General features: G+C 37.9%; 1 non-coding gene across 1 annotated transcript; it reads right to left on the bottom strand.

Annotated features, from left to right (window-relative positions):
* Nucleotides 1–2,128: 2,128 nt before the first annotated feature.
* Nucleotides 2,129–2,235, bottom strand: LOC126000620 (U6 spliceosomal RNA). Its single transcript, XR_007492819.1, has one exon. It is a non-coding gene; the product is annotated as a U6 spliceosomal RNA (small nuclear RNA).
* Between the last annotated feature and the right edge of the window lie 18,602 nt (nt 2,236–20,837).

Below are 20,837 nucleotides of genomic sequence, written 5' to 3'. Positions count from 1 at the left end.
CTACTTACTCAAAGCAAATAGGAAGATTCCAATTCAGTAGTACTGAATGAAACAATAGGAAGTCAGCTTGCCTCCCTGTTGTGGAGTAATTTACATTACATACTCATAAAAACACATTTAATGGAAAAGTCAGTTTAAGATTTGCATCCAGTGATTAACATCACCTCTGATATATATATAATTATAAAAGAGAGATTATATATAATATGTATATAGATAGATATATATAGATAGGTATATGTGGGTGTACCTATTTAAAACCCTGAGATCCACCCATTTCTGGGAGGGGTCTTGGGAACCGGATAGTAGGTGTAACTTTACCTGCGAGCCCCTCCCATTCCTGGGAGGGGTCTGGGAAATGTTAAATAAGGCTTGAATCAAGGGAATTGGGCCCTTTTGGCTCTTTGCCCTTTCTGCGCTGCTGAGCGCTCTGGCTTCTGGGTTTCTGTGTTCTGGTCTTTGACCAGCATGGAGCCCAAAGGAAAGATGGCTAACAGGAAATAAGATGCAGGGCTAGCAAAATATTGCTGTGCTTGAAAGGTTATGAATAGGCCACACACACGTGGTGGCTAGGGCTTGAATAAAGTTGCTTCCTGATGCCTGACTGTGAGTGAGTGATTTCACCTGGGCCTGGGACTCGCCGACTCATTGGAGGTGGCAGAGCCACGTGGACTGAAATGGCACGAAGAGAAATCCACCGCCATCCAGCCCCATCGTTAATTATTTCCAGCTCCATCCTTAATTAATTAACACAACAGGTATAGATTTATTTATTTCTTTACATATAGATATATAGCTAATAGAGAATTTTACCCTTAAGTTTGTACATACATATTACACAGAGGCTCTTTTTTGTTTGTTTGTTATTGGGTCACACCTGGTGATGCTCAGGGGTTACTCCTGGCTATGAGCTCAGAAATCGTTCCTGGCAGGAGGATATAGAACACCAGGGGATTGAACCGTGGTCTGTCCTAGGTTAGCGCATGCAAGGCAAATTCCCTTCCACTTGTACCACTTCTCTGGCCCAGACATTCTCAGACATGTTTTTGACCTAAACTTACCCTTAACACGCAAAAAATCAGAATCATTCAAATTGATTCTACAGACAACATCCTCCATCCTCCACAGTTTGGCACAATGTTGCTAGATTCCAAATACATGGTGAATTAGGAACTATGAAATTGAGTAATAATTTATTGAATTATATTTTAATATATATATATAATATATTGATTTTTGGGCCACACCTGGGGATGCTCAGGGGTTACTCCTGGATATGCGTTCAGAAATCGCTCCTGGCTTGGGGGACCATATGGGACGCCAGGTATCGAACCAAGATTTGTCCTGGATCAGCCATGTGCAAGGCAAATGCCCTACCACTGTGCTATCACTCTGGCCCCAGTTTAATATATTGTTATTGTTTACTGTAGCTTTAAAATATTTTATTATGTATCATGGTTAGATAGTGTAAATGTACATATTTGTGGTGAAAAACTGTTTTGATCCTCCCCTCCACTACCAGATTGGCAAAGACCATCCAACACTGTTATGTCACTTCCAGCTCCATTTCCTTCTCTATAACTAACCCACCCTTCTTGCCCACCTCAGTAGGCTATAAAAAGTTCAACTTTATGCTTTCACTGAATGCTGGTCTATTCATCATTTTACTCTTTAAATACTAGGTATGAATGAGACTAGTGTTAACCTTCTCTTCTCTTCTCTTCTTATTTTTCTTAAGATACAACCCTTTCATTGCATTCACTTTCATTTATTATTATAGCTAAGTAATGTTACACTGTGTTAATATATACATGAACCACTATTTCTTTTACTTAAAAGGTTATTTTGTTTGTAAGACACTTTCAACGTGCTCAGAGCTTATTCCTGGCTCTGTGCTAGAACTCAGTCTTGGCAGTGCTTGGTTCAGGGTGGTACTAGGATTTGAATCACAGTGTGCATCACATATGCCTTAACCCTGGTAAACTATATCTCCAGACCCTGATTTTATTTTTATTTTGTTGCTGAGCTTTATGAATTATATATTTTGGATAATAATTGTCTTTCAGGTATATGGTATGAAACTATTTTCTGGTTAGGTAGTGTATCTTTTATTTTATTCATATCTTCTTAAAATATAAAATATTTCATAAATTTGCATGGCATCCTTGTGCAGGGGTCATGCTAATCTTTTTTGTATTGTTCCAATTTTAGTATATGTGCTGCCGAAGTGAGCACTAAGTAGTGTATCTTGATCTTAATCATTTTCTTGGTGATTTGCTCTGGTTACCAGATATTCAAAGTATAAATTTATTTAGACAAAAAATAGTAAATATTTTTATGATTCAACAGAACATTTAAGTTTAATTGTTTATGAGCTATAATTTAAAATGCTTTATTTGGGCCATAAAGATAGTTCAGTGGGTAGGGTCTTGCAAACAGCCAACCTGGTTTTGATATCTGGCACCACATATAGTAGCCTAAGCATCATCAGGAGAGAGATCCTTGGCACAGAACCAGGAATAAGTTCTAAGTATTACCAAGTGTGGACTCAAAAATATAAAAAATAAAAATGAAAATGCTTTATTTTCTCAGATGTAGTCTTTCAAATCATGAAAATGATAAAAATGCTCTAGCTTTAGTTATTAACAATGAGTTCTTTATTCAAATTAACACTTAAGACACTTTATGCAGAACTCATTCATACTTTTTGCTTTGGTTCCTTTACAACATTCAGGTTACACAAATTTAAACTATAGTGCTAATTGTCTATATACATGAACTTCTAAAATGAAGATTCTATTAGATGTTTAAATATTTATTTTAAATTGGAAAAGAACCACTAAGAAACATACTGAATTACTCACTATGTCAAAGCCTAATAGAGGAAAAATGTAACATACTAATAAAATATTGAATGTTAATGTTAATTTAATACAACATATTATTAATAAAGTGGTTTGTTTGTGGGATCATGACTCTCTAACTCCTTCTGCAGGAAGGAGAAATTGTGAATAGAATTTACAAAAATAAGCAGAAAAAGAAACCTAAATACATATATAAAGAAGTAAATAAATTGGATTAATGAGATGTGCTTTTTTGGGGGGGTCACACCCAGTGATGCTCAGGGGTTACTCCTGGCTATGCGCTCAGAAATCGCTCCTGGCTTGGGGGACCATATGGGACACCGGGGGATCAAACAGTGGTCAGTCCTAGGCTAGCGTTGGCAAGGCAGACACCTTATCTCTAGCGCCACCGCACCGGCCAAAATGAAATGTGCTTTTGTAAAAATTATTTGGAATTTACTTTATGACTTCTGAAAATGACAAATGACTACTGTATACAGGATAATTGTTAGACAATAGAGTGTCTTAGATCTTTAAGATTTCTAAACTGTTGATATTTAACCAAACAATTACATCAAATTCTAGTCTTTCATGGTAACCAGGGTGAAAGAACGAATAAAAGTGAGAAAAAAGAAGGAAGTTTAAAAAAAGAAAAGAAAGAAAGGACAGAAAGAGAGAAACAGAAAGAGAAAGAGAGAGAAAAGGAAGAAAGTTGGATTGGACTAGAATGTCTAATAACACAAGATTTAATTCTTTTGACCTTGACTAACATGTTAGCTCTCAAGTGCAGCTTAGTAAAATGAACCACAAATTTTCCCACATCAAATGTAGACGTACTTCCTTTCTATCCCTTTCTTTTTCTTGGATTTAGATTCCTTCATTTGTGGTCATCATTGTTTTCTTCATATTCCTGTTTTCTGACTTCGTTTGGTCTGACAAGGTTACCTAAACATTCCTCTCCATTCTATACTTAGAATAATATGGAATATTTGAGTTTTCAGGAATAAATGAGTAATCTTTTCAGGAAAATGTAACTAGTAGTAGAATAGTTCTCTGTTTGTTTTTATGGCAGCTGTTCAATAGTGGTTATTCATTAACAAGTTTTCTTCCAGTGTAAAGTAGTTGGAAAGAAATGTTTTAGAATGTAGTCTTTGTTTTCAATTCTTCCTTTTATCTCTTTTGGTTCCTTATATTCTCATGACTGAAGCACTCTTTTCTGTTATAACACTACAAATACCTTTACATTTTACTGGAAATCATCACTCACAAACTCCCACTCAATGTCTCCATATAATCATGAAGAAGTACAGTAGATATGTTAAGTATTGGAGCTAGAAATATAATAAATAGTTTAGAAGTCTCAGAAGAGAAACCACTCTAAATTGAAGGATACTGGCCTAAAGAGTAAATACACATGCAATAATTTTGCAAATATGACTTCAAACTCACACATCCTAAAAACATGAAATGGGTGAAAAGTATAACAGCCACCAGTTCTTGTAACTGGAAACAGTCTCCACTGAATAAGCTACTAAGTACTTTCACTGATGATTAAAAATTATGTAAATAACACTAAGCAACAGTAAATTTATGTGAAGTTTATGAGTAAAGCTCTAAATATATTGTACAAAATATTTCAAAATTTAAAAATATGCCTCTTTTAAATATTTTTAAAAATTTTTATTGTTGTCAAAGTGAATCACAATTATTTCACAGAATTATTAAAACACATAGTTACAATGAATGAGGGGCATTCCCACCACTAGTGTTGTCTTCCCTCCACCCCTGTTCCCAGTGTGCATCCCATATCTCCCTCCTTTACCCCCCCTTAATGCTAGTGTAACTGTTCCCTCACCTGTACAGCTTGTTGTAAATAGGGTATTGATTCTGTTGTGGTTGGCTATCGGTTTTGTGTTATAGTCTGAATATTTTTATTTATACTAAATAGTCATTCAACTGTCTGGTCTTGGTACCATCCATTTCCCCCCTCAAATTGTGAGGCTGAACAAGATAATTCCAATAATGTAGTTCTGTTGGAGATACATGAGAAGATAAGGGAGAAGAAAAGAAAAACAAAAACAAAAGCAAAAGGAGAAAAAAAAAAAAAAGAAAAAGAATCTAGGGGGAGTGGGGCCGGGCAGTGGCGCTGGAGGTAAGGTGCCTGCCTTGCCTGCGCTAGCCTAGGACGGATCGCGGTTCGATCCCCCGGCGTCCCATATGGTCCCCCAAGAAGCCAGGAGCAACTTCTGAGCGCATAGCCAGGAGTAACCCCTGAGCGTCACAGGGTGTGGCCCAAAAACCAAAAAAAAAAAAAAAAAAAGAATCTAGGGGGAGTGACTCTAAATAAAAAAACACACAATATAATAGTATTTGCAAAGAAAAATAAAGCATAAATGCATTCAAACCTTCTGTTATGGCAATAACAATATAGTGATAGATGGGAAATAGGGTAAGACTAGAAAGATAATGAACCTAATAAAAAATTCCTAAAAGGCACTCAGGATATAAAGAAGATAACACTCTCAAAGATTCTGTTTTCCCAGCCCCTTTATATCACTATATTGCATGTTTCAAAGTCAATGCAGAATACTCATTCTTAACTCTAGTCTAGTTAAGAGATTTTGAAAAATTTTGAGGCCTTTCCTGGTCATATTACTTAAGGTACTTAAGGTTACCTCAAGCCTCAGCTTCCTTGTTCTACCATTTCTTTTCTCAAATAAAATTTCTCTGGAATTCACCCATCTCATTTCTCTTCTTTCAATCTATTGCCTAGGGACAAAATAATTGAGTAGTAGCAGTGTTATTGCCAGAAATTCATCTGTTGAAAGTTCCACCTGCTATTAACTTAGAATGTGACAGTTTGGGGAAAAAATGGTGCTGATATAATCAGATAAAGAACAATGAAGTCATGAGGATGGGCACTCATCCACTACTAATGGTGTACTTATGAAAGAGAAACTTTTACACAGGGTCAGAAATATTGGGTAAGTAGATGTGAAGAAGCACAAGAAGAAGACTGTGAAAAGGTAAGAAAATAGGACTGGAAAAGATCCTTCTCTAATAGTATAGCATGTTATTTTTACACACAAATGCAACAACAACATAATATGGTATCATTCCTTTTTGCATAGGCACACTAAAATGGGGAAATGTTATATAGAGAAAGAAGTTATTATATAATAGGGATAAAGGATAAAACCCATAAATTTTATAATGCAGGGGTACATTCCACTCTGAATATTTGTCATGAGGACTTGACTTAGATCTTAATTGATCAGATATTGACCATCCAACTCTGTACCCTGAATTCCTACCTTAGAATTGGTAGTTTCCTGCACCAGAAGCAGGAATCAAGCTCCTTCCAACAACTCCCCCATCCCCACAGGCTCTAATATTGCTCTGGCACCAAATTGCTCCAAGGTAACTTCGTTCATATGACTCCTTAATGATGGGAAAACAGCAGAAACTTGATCTAAGGACAGGTTGCTTTACCTCACTAACAAGTGGTAAAATAAAATCAGATGACTCTTCATCCTAGGATCTTTGCAAAAATCAGATCTCTAATTACAGAAAACTGACTATAATAACAGCCACTAAGCAGAACTTTTCCTAGGACATAAAGAAAAATTTTATCCCAGACTTTGCCCTAGGAGCTGTGCAAAAACCAAGATCTCTAATTCAGAAGACTAACATTTACAACTGCAAATAGGCAAAACTTATCTGGGGACCATAAAGAAAGACCTTGGGTTTTGACAACTAACATGTTCAGAGCTTATAGTCAGTCTCATGACGGATCCATCAAGGGTAGAGACACCCTTGTATCTCTTAGGCATAGGAAATTCCTTTCTAATTTCCCCAAATGTTCAATGTGCCTATGCAAAAAAAAAAGCCACATTTGCCCCCTTTTTTCTTCTTTTCTTTTCTTATTTTAATTTTATTTATAGCTTTTAGATAGGGGCACCTGTCTTTTTTTTACAGAATGATAGAATATGAATCATCTTGTTCTACCTCATATTTCTATGTCCTCCTACAAATTGAGCAAAGAAAAAGAAGTAGATGGGACCCAGGGGCCAAGTGGTCTCAGGAGCATTGAGTTGAAGTAAAAATGGTCATATCTAAATACCCAAACCAAAATTAATGACAATAGCATCAAGAGACTCAAACTATCTCAAGCCATACACAAAAATGAACCTGTTACACTAGCAGTCCAGGGGGCGAAGGGTGGAGGTATGGAAAGCATGCTGGGAACTATGGTGGAGGGATGGAGGGAGGTCAACACTGGTGTTGGAAAAGGCCCTAATTCACTGTCACTATGTACCTGGAAAACAACTGTGAAAGACCTATAATTCACTTTGATTTCAATAAAAAATTTAAAAATAAAAAGATCATTTTCTACTATATATAAGAAAGAAATGACCAAACTATAATATAATAAACTGTTGAAGTCAATATTTCTCAATATGTTCAGACTGTGAGCCCCTTTTAACTTGAATTGGTCCCCTGGTATCCCTAATTTTATGCTGTGGTTTACAATTTATGCAATTATATTTTGTTTAGGAGCCACACATGGCGATGCTCAGGGGTTACTCCTGGCTCTGTGCTCAGAAATCGCTCCTGGCAGGCTTGGGGACCATATGAGATGCCAGGTATCAAACCCAGGTCAGTCCTGGGTCGACAGAGTGCAAGGCAAATGCCCTACCACTGTGCTATCACTCCAGCCTCAATTTATGCAAAGTTTATTTGTGGAACCTTTGATATTTCTGGCCCAAAATGGTCATATCTAGTACCTAGTTGAGAAACAAAGGTTTAGTACTTCACCACTGATAATCTAACAAAGTAATACATTTTCTATAAACATCTATTATAAATTCCTTAATTGATTATATTTGTTTGTTGGTTTTTTATTTCACATATATATTGAACAAAAAATAAGGCATTATTCAATAAATTTTTGTGTCCAACTGTGAAATATTTTCTATCCTCCTACTGGAAAGACAATAATTTTATTGCTAAGCAAGAATTTCACAAATTTACCTATGACCAGTTATAGTCACTGTCCAAGACTAAATATATATTAGAAGAAATATTCTAATATTTCTCTAATTAGAAATATTCTAATATTTTTAGACTCTCAAGAACTCTAAAATATCTGAGATGTCATAGTTCTTTCAAGCAAACAAGTTAACCAACTCCAAGAAATTTATGAATATGAAAAATTTATGAGTCAAAGATGAATAACTCTTTCACAGCGATAGTGATTTAGTGACTAGCAATAACTGCATTTACTTTTATGACTATTTTAAGCCCTTCAACTGAGCTATGAGCAGAGGGTGAGGTAACATGCGACTTACACAGCCAGAAATTTTAATAATAGTGAGCTTGTGTTCTGCTCCCCTTGCCAATCCTGGATGGATGGGTCTGCAGCAGGGTTGTTAAACAATGCTAAAAAATTGATTCAAGGAAGAAAGCATAGGGCCAGGGAGCTTCCAGCTTTGTGAATAGAGCTGAGCCAAGCTCCTGCTGTATTTCCCTGCTATCATTTACTTGCCAGAATTAACAGAACAAAGGTAATTCACTTGGGAAATATATTTAACAAAACGAAAAATACTTATGCTAGGAGGTTCTCTAATTAAGCCAGGTGTATTTTTTGTTTTTTACTACTCCAAAAATTGGATAGAGGAAGGGAGAGCAAGGAGTGATCTCTAAGCATTGGCTAGAGGTATCCAAATCTCTCCCGTTTCTATTTGTTTAGAAAGACCTATGGATGGGGAAATACTAGATGGTGTAGACAGGGTATTGTAGGAAAGAGAGGGGAGTTAGAATAATAAAAACATTGTTCTCCTAAGAATACAAAAACATTGGAACATTTCTTCAGATATACATAACCTGAAAATAAGTTACTAAACATTCTTACATAAACCAAGCACTGTAATAAGACTGTAGAGCTACAAAGTTCTTTTTTCATAGATCTCTCTGCATGGCCAATCAAGTTCCAGGAAGGTCCGATCTGAAGGATTATTTCAGTCTAAGAACAATCTGTTGGTGGAAAGCTGTCAAGGAGGCAATGGTGTCCTGCAACTGCTGAGCAGAACAAAAATAGTTGATTTATGTGGGTAGTCGTTTCAGTCAGGGCATCATCAGTTGGGCCTTGGCTGGACTTGGTTTCATTATCCCCACTTTTTGTTTGTTTGTTTGTTTGTAGTCACAAGTGGCAGCGGTCAGGGGTTACTTCTAGCTCTTCGCTAAGAAATCACTCCTGGCAGTCATGGGGGACCATATGTAATGCCAGTGTGTAATCACCGTCTGTCCTCTATCAGCTGCATGCAAAGCAAATGCCCTACTGCTGTGCTATCTTTCTAGCCCTATCCCCTCTTTCTATGGTAGGCTGCTCAGGTTGCCTGGAATGGAAAGGCCTTCCAAACCTGGCCTGAATCTGGGTGGGGGAATCCACTCATGTCCCCATAGATTCCCTTTCAATGGGGCTGTCTATTTAGGTTCTACCACATTGTGAAATGGTGGGTTGTATGTTCCACAATCTTCAGAGAGGAAGAGGGATCCCCAAGCCCCAAGTCTGGGTAGGACAAGAGAATGAGTCCAGGAGCAATTTCGATGCAGGAAATAATCCATACACAGTTGGGAAGGAATAGCAGGCCAGAAACTCACACCTCAAGCTGTTCACCCACAAGCCAATTACTTCACCATGTGAAACCATGAGTCAAGATGGCAGCTTCTCCTCCAGGACTCCACAGCAGCCTTTAATGGGAAAAACAAAGCCCACCCTCTAGGGGAGGGGAAAAAGCCAGATGAGACAATGGGGAAACATGTTTTTTTTCTTTTCTTTTCTTTTCTTTTTTGACCATATTGGCTTACATATCCTTCACAGTAGTATTTTAGGTACATATTAGCATTGAATCAGGGGAAGTCCCATCACCAAATTTGTCCTCCCTCCATCCCCATTCCCTTCCTGCAACCCATATCCCCCAACTTTACCCCCCGGGCTGTTAGAGTAAGTGGTTCCCTCTTTGTCTAGCTTACTACTAGTGATCATATATCTGTTTGGTCCTGGTACCCTCCCTTGAGGAAACATCTTTCTTTTAACATATAAACCAAAGGAACCAAATGAGAGAAATGTAATTACAAGGCAATATGAAGACTAATCCAAAGGCTTCTACCAAACACCCCATGTGCTTTTGATGGAGTAGAGGAATGAGGAATTAGCACAAAGTACTTTTGGTAAGTCAGTGAGCATCAGACTGTGGGATGATGCCCAAAGTCTTCAGCTCTTTTCCTTACACATAAAGGGGCCCATTACATATAATCAATATACATAAAGAAGGTTCTTATTTTGGAAAGAATGAAAAGGTTATATGCTGTGACTAAGGCAAGAGCACAGAAAGTCTTCATGAGCACCAGCAGGAGTGAATTTCTGAGAATTCCAGCAGCAACACCTGAGTATTGCTGTGTGTGGTCCCAAAACAATAACAGAATAGAAAGTGTCATAATAAAGAAAATGTTAATAGTTGCAAATATTGCAAACACATCAAATACTACTGAATTTTAGTCTCAAAAAGTATAAAATATACTTCTGCAGATATATGTTTTGAAAATAATAAAAAAGGTCTCCCTCCTTCACTCCTTCCTTAAAGGTAACTAGGGAAATTGGGAATATTATTACCATAGTAGAATCTAGCTTGTGAAAATGTGATACCATTGGATATTCACCTTTAGTGCCCTACCTCTTATTTGGCCTGTATGTCTTTCCTATTTTTCCCTCTGGATATCCATGAAAGATGGCCCCTCCACTAGTAGCAACAGGAAGCCATCCTCTAAAAGCCAGGTTGGCCATCTAGGGGGATCTTACAAATACAATTTTAGAGGCATATAGACTTCATTGTTGAACCTCATTAATAAATTGTCACTATGATACTGGCTTTATGTATTGCTGGCAAGCTATCTGGAGGGGTGAATCTGAGGCACCTGGCCACAGGTGCTGAGTACATGGTGATCACTCCCTACATGTTCCAGGTGCTTTTGGGCTACAATAGTTCTCTTGGTTTTATTAATGTCAACAATTGACAGAGACTCACGTGTTAAGCTCATTTCTCACTGATAAGCACTCATGATCTCTAGCCAATATTATGTATGGTTAGGACGAACCACAACCTTTAGAGATTTTTTTGTTTTACATTCATGGTCATGAGAAACAAAGACAACCTCCTTGAAAGAAATTTTACATTTCTCCTTCTTCATGCTAAGAATATACCTTCCTCAAACTATATGCTTTTTTGGTTTATGAGTCACATCTGGTTGTATTCAGAAGTTACACTTCACTCCACTCAAAAATTCCTCCCAGCAGGCTCAGGGGACCTATGTGGGATGCATGGGATCAAACCTGGGACATCAGCATGCAAGGCAAATACCCTGCATGCTTTGCTATCACACTGGCCCCTAAATTTTATTTTTCGAAGAAAGATTTAATGTATGCTATGTATAATATATTTTTTATTTTTAAATAATATTTTATTTAAACACCTTGATTACAACCATGATTGTGGTTGGGTTTCTGTCATGTAAGAACCCCCCCCCCATCACCAGTGAAACATTCCTAACACCAATGTCCCAAATCTCTCTCCTCCCAAACCTACCCCTGCCCGTACTCTAGACAGGCTTTCTATTTCCCTCATACATTATCATTTTTAGGATAGTTCTCAATATAGTTATTTCTCTAACTAAACTCATCACTCTTTGTGGTGAGCTTCATGAGGTGAGCTGAAACTTTCAGCCCTCCTCTATTTTGTCTCTGAAAATTATTGCAAGAATGTCTTTTATTTTTCTTAAAACACATAGATGAGTGAGACCATTCTGCATCATTCTCTCCCTCTCTCTGACTTATTTCACTCAGCGTAATAAATTCCATGTACATCCATGTATAGGTAAATTTCATGACTTCATCTCTCCTGACGGCTGTATAATACTCTATTGTGTATATGTACCAGAGTTTCTTTAGCCATTCATCTGTTGAAAGGCATCTCACTTGTTTCCAGAGTCTAGCTATAGTAAATTGTGCTTCAATGAATATAGGTGTAAGGAAGGGATTTTTGTATTGTATTTTTGTGTTCTTTGGGTATATTCCTAGGAGTGGTATAGCCTTCAACCAAGCTCCCTTCACTCTATTTAAATTTTTCCATTCCTACTTTGTTTTCATCTTATTTTCCTTACTTTCTCATTCAGCATTCAAACCCCATCCTTTCCAGATAACAGATTCAGTGAACATCTCAAAACTTAGAAGATTATGACCTATCTATAAACTTTTTTGCATTTTCTAATGTCATTTTTTAAAAATATATCTGACTAAATATAGAAAAGCCTGTTTGTCTAAAGACAATAATTTGGTATCTAAAGTGGCACTAAGAGTACTGGAAACTCAAATTGCATAGCTCTATTAGTATCGAGAAATGTTCATGTCTGCTATTCTCTCTCAGTGAAAACCAGGACTTTCCCCCGAAGAAGTGTACTTCGCAGCATACTCAAAGTCCTGCTGAGCCTTCCTCTTCATGGCCTCATGCTCTGGTCTCTACTCTTTGGAGATGGGCATTGAAATTACAGGTCCTGGCACATTGGGCTTTTTCCAACGAATTGGCTGAACACTGAAGTCTTGCAATAGAAACTGATTCTGAGCATTGGCTGTAGACTGGCACTTGGTCACAGAGGTGGACCCTGGCTTCCTCTGGAGAATAGTGCACGCTGATGTCTTAGTTGGAGCAGGTCTAGAAGACGCAGAGTGAGGGATAGGCCGGCTAGGGTGTTGCTTCCAATCTGGTTGAGCTGAGTTGTCCTTAATGGGCCGAGCTCCTCTGGCCAGACCTGTCAAAGATGCAGGAGTTTCCTGAGATGAAAAGAGAGAATTTCCTTGACTTGAAGAGGTAGAGCCAATTTGGGTAGGGTGAGCTGCAGCAGGACAGTGTGCAGCCCGAGATTGTTGCCTCTGAGGAACAGGTCGAGCAGGATGCTTTTCCAAGTTTAAAAAAGGCACAGGGATCAGTTTGATCTTCCCAGGAGGTGTAAGCTCATATAGGGAAAGAGATGGACATTTCTCTTCAGCACTGGTGCTTGATTTCTGGGTTTTGATTGGACTTCTCTCAAGACTTTTTCCTTTGCCTATAGCATCCGGTCTTGGTTTGTGAGCAGAGGATGGCTGGCAGCCTTTGGGCTTCTTTGCGTTATCTAGGGTTCTGGAAGAAGAGAGTCCAGGTTTTTGATCACTCTTCCCTAGAACATGGCAAACTTGCACTGACTCCAACATGTGCGTGCCTAAGCAGCTTCTAGGCTTTTTAAAGGGCTCTTGGCTAAGCTCAGTGGGATTTGTCTTTCGTTTTGTGTGTGTGTGTGTGTGTGTGTGTGTGTGTGTGTGTGTGTGTGTGTGTAATGACTGATTTACCTTCTGCTTCAACTTTGGTTCCTGGCTGCCTACTCTCATCAGGTTTCTTGTTATTTTTCTCTCTGACTCTTCTCATCTTTTCCTGCCTGTGATTCTGGGACTTGCTTCTGTTGGATCTAACCTTCTGAGGCGTGCGGTTCAGTTTGGGCATGTTCACATGAGCCCTCTCATTGGCTACTGCATTGACTATGATCACTTCTTTCCCTAAAAACCTGACTGGAATATTTAGTTTAATTTTATCCTGGGGCTCACCCTCAACAGGATCTAAGGCCTTCTTTTTGTTCTTCATTTTATTAGAGGGGAACCTTCTGTGACTAGATGTTTTGTGTGCCTGATTCAGGGGGATGGTATCTGTGGTGTTGATTGCCTGAGGATAGTTGGGTTGGTCAATGTCTATCAAGGATTCAAAGAGTGGGGGAAGATGTTCATCTTCCACCCATGTGGTGATGTCTGTAAAAATATTGTTAAGTTCTATACCACTTTTCAGTGTTTCTTGATCCTCAAAGCACAGATTCTTCTTTCCCAGGCCATTGTTATCGAAACCAGGCTGCTGCTCTTGGCTGAGAGGGTCAATGAAGGCTTGGAATTGGGGGGTCTTAGGGATTTCTATGGGACATAGTAGAGTATCCTGGTTTTACTATTGGGTTCTGATAAGCATCCAGAGACTCAGAATGCTCAACTTTGATCTCATCCACATTTTTCTTCACAGGTTGTTCTTGAGCTGGAGCTGGAGTCAGTGAAGAGTTATGTTGGACTGGAACTTCTGTTGCACTATCCCCAAGCTCAGGTGGTGGGTTACTCTCATATATTTGATTCCTGCTAGTGCAGGACTTGTGGAATTCTGTACTTTGTGTTAGACAACATATCTGATTTGAAGGTAGCAATCCTAGGGAAGTCTGCATTTCCAGGGAATCCATCACTAAGAAGGAAAAAAGAAAGAGATAAATTTCTAGGCAATGATATTTCCCCAAGCACCAATGCAGAAATTGTGCACCTTTTACTAATGAGCAAGGCATTGCTACAGGTTATGCTTAGGATCATGGAGGGGCCGGAGCAGTGGTCCATGCGGTAATGCGTCTGCCTTGCCTGTGCTAGTCTAGGTCAGACCACGGTTCGATTCCCCGGCATCCCATATGGTCCCCCAAGTCAATAGTGATTTCCAAGTGCATAGCCAGGAGTAATGCCTGAGTGTCACTGGGTGTAGCCAAAAAAGAAAACAAAAACAAAAACAAAAACAAAGAAACAAAAAAAGATAATAGAAAAGCCCCAGTGCTAGTTGTAACTTTTGTAGTTCTTACTAATGATCTTGTGTTGCCACTGTTTTCTGTCTTTACATTTTATGAAGTTTCTATAAATTACATTAAAAAAGAGATTTTAGACTGAGAAATATTGCATTAAGTCACTTGCCTTGCAAACAGCTGATCCAAGTTCGAATCTTCTGGACCATATATGATCCCCTAAATAGCCTAAAACATCAGTAGGAGGGATCAGATACAAAGATACAGGAGTAAGCTCTGAGCAACTTGGCTATGGCACATACATTGCCTCACCCAAGTAAGAGATTTGTAAAATAGTCAATGCTATGGCAGAGATACAGGGTGCTCCCAAATTTTCATATTTTCTCAGGAAAAATATACTATCTCCTGCCAATATATATTTGCTAAATATTAAATGCTATGTAGAGATATTGAGATATCCCAATTTCCTTATATATAAATGAAGAGATAAAGTCTATTCTATCTCCCCCATATATGAGATCTGTACAATATTCAATGCAACGCAGAGGAATAGGGCTCTCTCTATTTCCACATTCCTTATGAAAAATATGTTTACATCATAAAACAGACGAAAGGGCCGGAGCAGCGGTGCAAGTGGTAGGGTGTTTGCCTTGCATGCCAGGATAGACTACAGTTTAATCCCCCCGGTGTCCCATATGGTCCCCCAAGCCAGGAGCAATTTCTGAGTGCATACCTAGGATTAACCCCTGGACGTCGTTGGATGTGGCTCAAAAAACAAAACAAAATAATAAATAAAATAAACCAGAGGAAGGAATGGATACTTAAGTACAGATTGTAAGCCTAATGACATTAGGCATGATAGACAGGATATCTAAACCCAAAATAAATTCATACTTTGGTACAAAATATAGGTAGTGGAAAATTAAATTGGTAATATTACAATAACAGTTCTAATATATCTTCAGAAGAAACAAAGACTAGTTCAGGGCAGAGAGTTTTCTGTCTATATGGTAGTACTTGGGGAATGATCAACTAGGACTTTGCAGAATGTGGCCTACTTGATGTGTGCTTGAGAGTTTTCTGTATGGAAACCTAGGTGGTTATTCTCCTCCCATAACCCCCAGTCCACTATATGAGGTGTTCTTCTAGAGAGTCTGCCAATAGAGTGTTGTCATGATTGATGGAAGTGGTTATTAGTCTTCTAGAGAGAACTTAGACGTCACCTGTCTAGGAAATGTTTCCCTTCTGTAGATTTGACTCTCTATTTTGAGTGCTGACTAGCCTTTCTTGCTGATTGTACTCATCTTAAAAACTTGATTCTGTGATGTGTTGTGCAGACACAGAGTAATTGATTTTAGTGTTAGCAGCCAGCAGTATGTTAGTTGAGGGCTGAACCTCCTGTACAACAATTGCAATTTCAAGGGATGTATTGTTTTAAGTTTGTAGGAGAAAGCCCCTACCTCCAGGATATGACATGGAGTCATAGTATTACAGAAAGTTACCAAGATCTTGAGAGAGGAGAGACCTCAGTGTGCCCTGATTATAGTCATATACCTGGCTCCCTTCCTTGTAGGAAAACAGCAGGCTATGATTGTGAAGTGAACACTGAGGTGGTATTCTCTCAACAAGTCTGACAGGAAGGGACAGGTTTAGAAGCACTGTGTTCTTTGTCTCTGGGGTCCTAACACACAGAGCTGCCAAAGACATGGAAGAGATGTCTTTGTTTTGGTCAGTGACAGCCACTGAGTAGTCTCCCCAGGAAGAAGACAGCTTTGAAATGTCTTCTGTCCTATCCCACTGAAAAGTACTTGGGTAATGTCACCCATCTTCCTGTGTAACCTTACCTGATGGTAAGACCAGCCCATTTCTGGGAAGGATCTTTGGGAGGTAACAAAAGGATTGCCTCAGGGGCAGAAAGCGGGTTCAGAGAGAGATTTGGGGAGAAGCAGGATGGAGGGAGAAGAGGCAGACTTGAATGCAGGGCTAATTATGGAGATGGCTTATAAGGTTTAGAAAGCTTAGGGGCCACACATGGTAGCTAGGGCTGATGTCTCCTGAAAACTGACTGCATTGGATCATTTCCTCTTTGCTATCCTTAATCCTCCAGACCCAGCCGACTGGGAGAGAAAGGCCTCTCACCATCCCTCCATCTCACCATCATCCACCTCCATCCAGGACTAAATAATTGTCAGCATGGTAGGAAGCAGCTGAAGTGAATGTCTGTCTCTGGCCAGACACTCCAGATAGCATCTTTGAGTTAGACTGTTGGTAAGGATAGGCTCTTTACACAAGTTATAGAAAAGAGGTGCCAGAGGCTGAGGGCAGGAGACAGGCCAAGCTAAAGCAATAACTTTGGAATAGTGGCAGGTACTTCCTGCTAGGGAAGATGCATTGTTCACCACTGCAAGAGAAAGCTGCAAAGAATTTGCAGCTCCCAACACAAATGAAATTTGGAAATTTTCTGTGGGGAACAAGAAAGAGATGAAAACAAAAGTGAGACTGATAAACAATCTCTCAATATGATAGAAGCCATTTTCCCATAAAGTTGTAGCCACAAATAAGCTTATAATACTAATACTAACTGACCTACCAAGTAGCAAATTGTTTTAGATGGCTGAAGTGTTGAACACACACCTTCTGGATATGGCACTGTGCTCCCAGCATGAAAGCAGAACAATCAAAGACCAGTTTGGTCCTTTTTTGTTCATGGTTTTCTTGCTTACAGCTAGTCTGTTCTAGGTCTTCCTGCTCCTCCTGCATGTAAGGAAATTAAGTGCCTTATTCCCAGAATTAAATACTTGCTTCCTATGCCAGGATTATTACCAGGTTACAGACCTACGCATGTGAACTTTCTTGCCAGAACACTGCTTTGAGCTCAATCAAGGAGAAAGAGTACCTATTAAAAGAGGCATTTGGAGTCAATAAGATAGTAATACAGCTGTGACCATTTGTAATCTTCAGTTCTCATTTTGGTTTGGAAATTCTTCTACCATTTTCTAGATTAACATCTAACCAGGTCCCCTGGATCAATATAAAGTTGACAACTAGAATTTCTACCTGCCTGGGATTTAAATAATATGTCAGAAATTATTAATTTAGTGTTTTTCAAAAGTGCTTTTTTTGGGGAAAAGCATTATTAAATTATAAATCTTGACTGGTTCACCGATAAAATAGTAATAACAACATTAATCAAAAAAGAATAATGCATACTTGAATTAATTTGTGTATTACATATGATTTACATAGGAAGAAATAAATTTCTATAAAGATAGAGAATAATCCAAAACACTATGTATCACAGAACTGAAAAATAAGTAGAAAGATAGTAATAAAATCAGGGTTAAATAGCAAGCAGCAAATTGCAATGAGTGTGTGAGAGCAGAATCAGTTGTAAGCTCTAAGCAAAACTGAGTGTGGCCCCTAAACAAAAAAATAGAAAGAAATTACAAGTGGACTAATGAATTCTGTGTCAGGTATAAAATTTTATGAAGTCAGTATTTTATTTTAGAGAAATATATTAGTCAACAAATGCAATGTAATTTTTTTGAGTACTTACTTTGCCAGGTCCATAGGACAGGAAATATTTACTAGTTAACTTGCACAAGTGAAAAATTGCAGAAACTTGAATGTGTAGGTAGGAAAAATATATATTAATATACACATCTCACATAAAGCTGACAAAAGTATATTAAGTATAATGTAATTCAATTATTTTTCACAACTTTTAATTTTTATGGTACCATTATTTACCGAATTCTTCATGACACAGCTGTTTTAGTCCTTAAATGTTCAAACTTCAATCCCACCCCTAGAATAACCTTCCCACCAGTGTTCCCAGTTTACCACTGAGCATTTTAATCTAACCCTTCACATACGCATGTAAAAATTCACTTCACATTGTGTGTTATACATAAAGGCAAATAGAATGACAAGAACTAGATCAATAAATATCTATTTGATACAGAGGTCTGATTTACCATCTATGATGAAGCAGAAGTCTTCTATACACCACAAAAGCACGGAGGGGAAAGTAAATGATCATGCAAGGAATCCCATGACAGTATACTTCAAGGGGGGAGAAACCCTGTATCTCCTAGGCCAAGGGAATTCCCTCTATAATGTCCCCAATAGTTACTGTTCCTATGCAGGGGGAAAAAGGAAAAAAAAAAGCACAAAATAATCCTTTTATCCACTTATATATTTAATTATTGATTGATTTTTGACTTCTTTATTTTGGTGTAGATATTGAAGTTGATGTCTCCAATTTTATTTTATTTTATTTTCTCTTTCTCTTTCTTTTTGCACTCCAGCATGGTTTGATTTCAGACCAAGATAGACTATTGTGTGATGCTTATCTGTATTGCTGCAGTGCTCACTGGATATTTTATTTGATATTTCTTTCTGTATTGTTGCAGTGTTTCAATTACCTTTTTCCTGTCCTCTCTCAAACTAAGGTTGAAAGCCTCTAGAAGGACTCTGCCCATTTTCAGCTTATTTGATTTTTTTATTTTTTTATTTATTTTATTGCTTTTCTTCCTTCAAACAAAACCACATAAATAGAACTATCTAGCTCCGCCTCTCAAATAGAGGGGGAAACAAGGGAGGGTGCCAGGACCAAACAGATGTATTGTATTAACACTAGTAATAAGCTAAACACAGAGTGGACCACTTACAGCCCCAGGGGTGATGGTGGAGGATATGGGTTGCAGGAAGGGAACGGGGGTGGGGGTGGAGGGAGGACAAATTTGGTGATGGGAATTCCCCTGATTCAATGTTAATATGTACCTAAAATACTACTGTGAAAGATAAGTAAGTCAATATGGTCAAAATAACAATTAAAATTTAAAAAATAAAAAAATAATAAAAATTTATAAAATGAAAATAAATAAATAAATATTAAAATAATTATTCTATCTTTCAATGATGTCACACTTTATGCTGACTGGGTCTGGTGATATTCTGTGTAACTTTGCTATAAGGTGTGCTATGATCCTACTTGGATGAAAAAAAAAATAGAATATTTTGAGTTGTCCCAGGGCTACTTGTGGGAAGAAGTTAAGGTCTATAGATCTGGATTAATTTCATTATTATATTCATTCCTATGGTCTGAATATTAACCAGCAATCAACAAATAGTTAATTCAAATGTTTTAATATATGTTCTTAATACCTAAATTATGATTATTTTAGCATCTAAGAAACAATATTCCCTATGCTTACACAATGATTATTAGAATCCAACTGAAATTGTTTGTTTGTTTGTTTTGGGGTCACACCCAGTGAAGCTCAGGGGTTACTCCTGGCTATGAGCGCAGAAATTTTTTCTGGCTTGGGGGATCATGTGGGATACCAAGGGATCGAACCACAGTTCATCCTGGGTTAGCCACATGCAAGGCAAACACCCTACTGCTTTTGCCACTGCTCCAGATCCCCAACTGAAATTTTTAATGTATATCATTTAATGTAAAATCTTAAGGCATATCTGTGACTTTATAAAACTGTTTGAAATAAATGTGTCATTAGAAATTTGGGACTTGAATTTTATTTTTCTTCTTATCAGGATGTTATCAGTATGTTCTCCTGTTTGGAAGAAACTATTTGTAAGAATAAATGACAGCCTTCTCTTGTAACTACTTACCACACAAAGAAATCATTTCTCCTGTTTCAACTTAGAAGATACTATGTTTTTATTTGAGAAGACAGAGCACATATAGAGTTTCAAAATCAGAATAAAATAAAACATTGAACAATCTGTTTCTTCTACCCCCTAGACAATTAATTTTAGTTATTTTATAGAAAGCATCATTTTTGAAGATTGTTTATATTCAAACTGCCAACTTTCTTCTCATAAATGACACTAAAGGAAGACACTGCGGACGGCGTTCTGATCAAATCATTTCCTAGAGTCACGCTATTCCATGGTTAGTTTAGTTTTTCTAGCCAATATGTCCATTATTTATTAAAATTGACTGCTTTAACTTGCTCTTAGCACACTGAACCCTCTATGCTTTCTATTTTAATTTAAAATCTTTGCTCTTTCCAATATTCTATCCCAACTGTTGTTACTCCTTCCTTCATAACTCCTTCATGCTCTCCCTCCCTCTCTTCTCCTTTATTGTCTGTCATATTGTCTTTAATTTTGTTGTCAGTCAGCGCTTAATAAAAATGGTCCTAAACTTCCTTAATTGTGAAGGCTTGCTTCCTTACTACGCAGCACTCTATCCCATCTCCCCCGACCCCATTTTTGTTTTACTCTTAGTTTAGATAGAATACTCTAAGACATGAGACTATTTATTTTGGAGCAGTACTAAATTTCAGA

The sequence above is a fragment of the Suncus etruscus genome, assembly GCF_024139225.1.
Source record: "Suncus etruscus isolate mSunEtr1 chromosome X unlocalized genomic scaffold, mSunEtr1.pri.cur SUPER_X_unloc_3, whole genome shotgun sequence".
Taxonomy (NCBI): domain Eukaryota; kingdom Metazoa; phylum Chordata; class Mammalia; order Eulipotyphla; family Soricidae; genus Suncus; species Suncus etruscus.
Note: the sequence above shows the minus strand (reverse complement) of the source record. Positions and strands in the feature narration are given on the sequence as shown.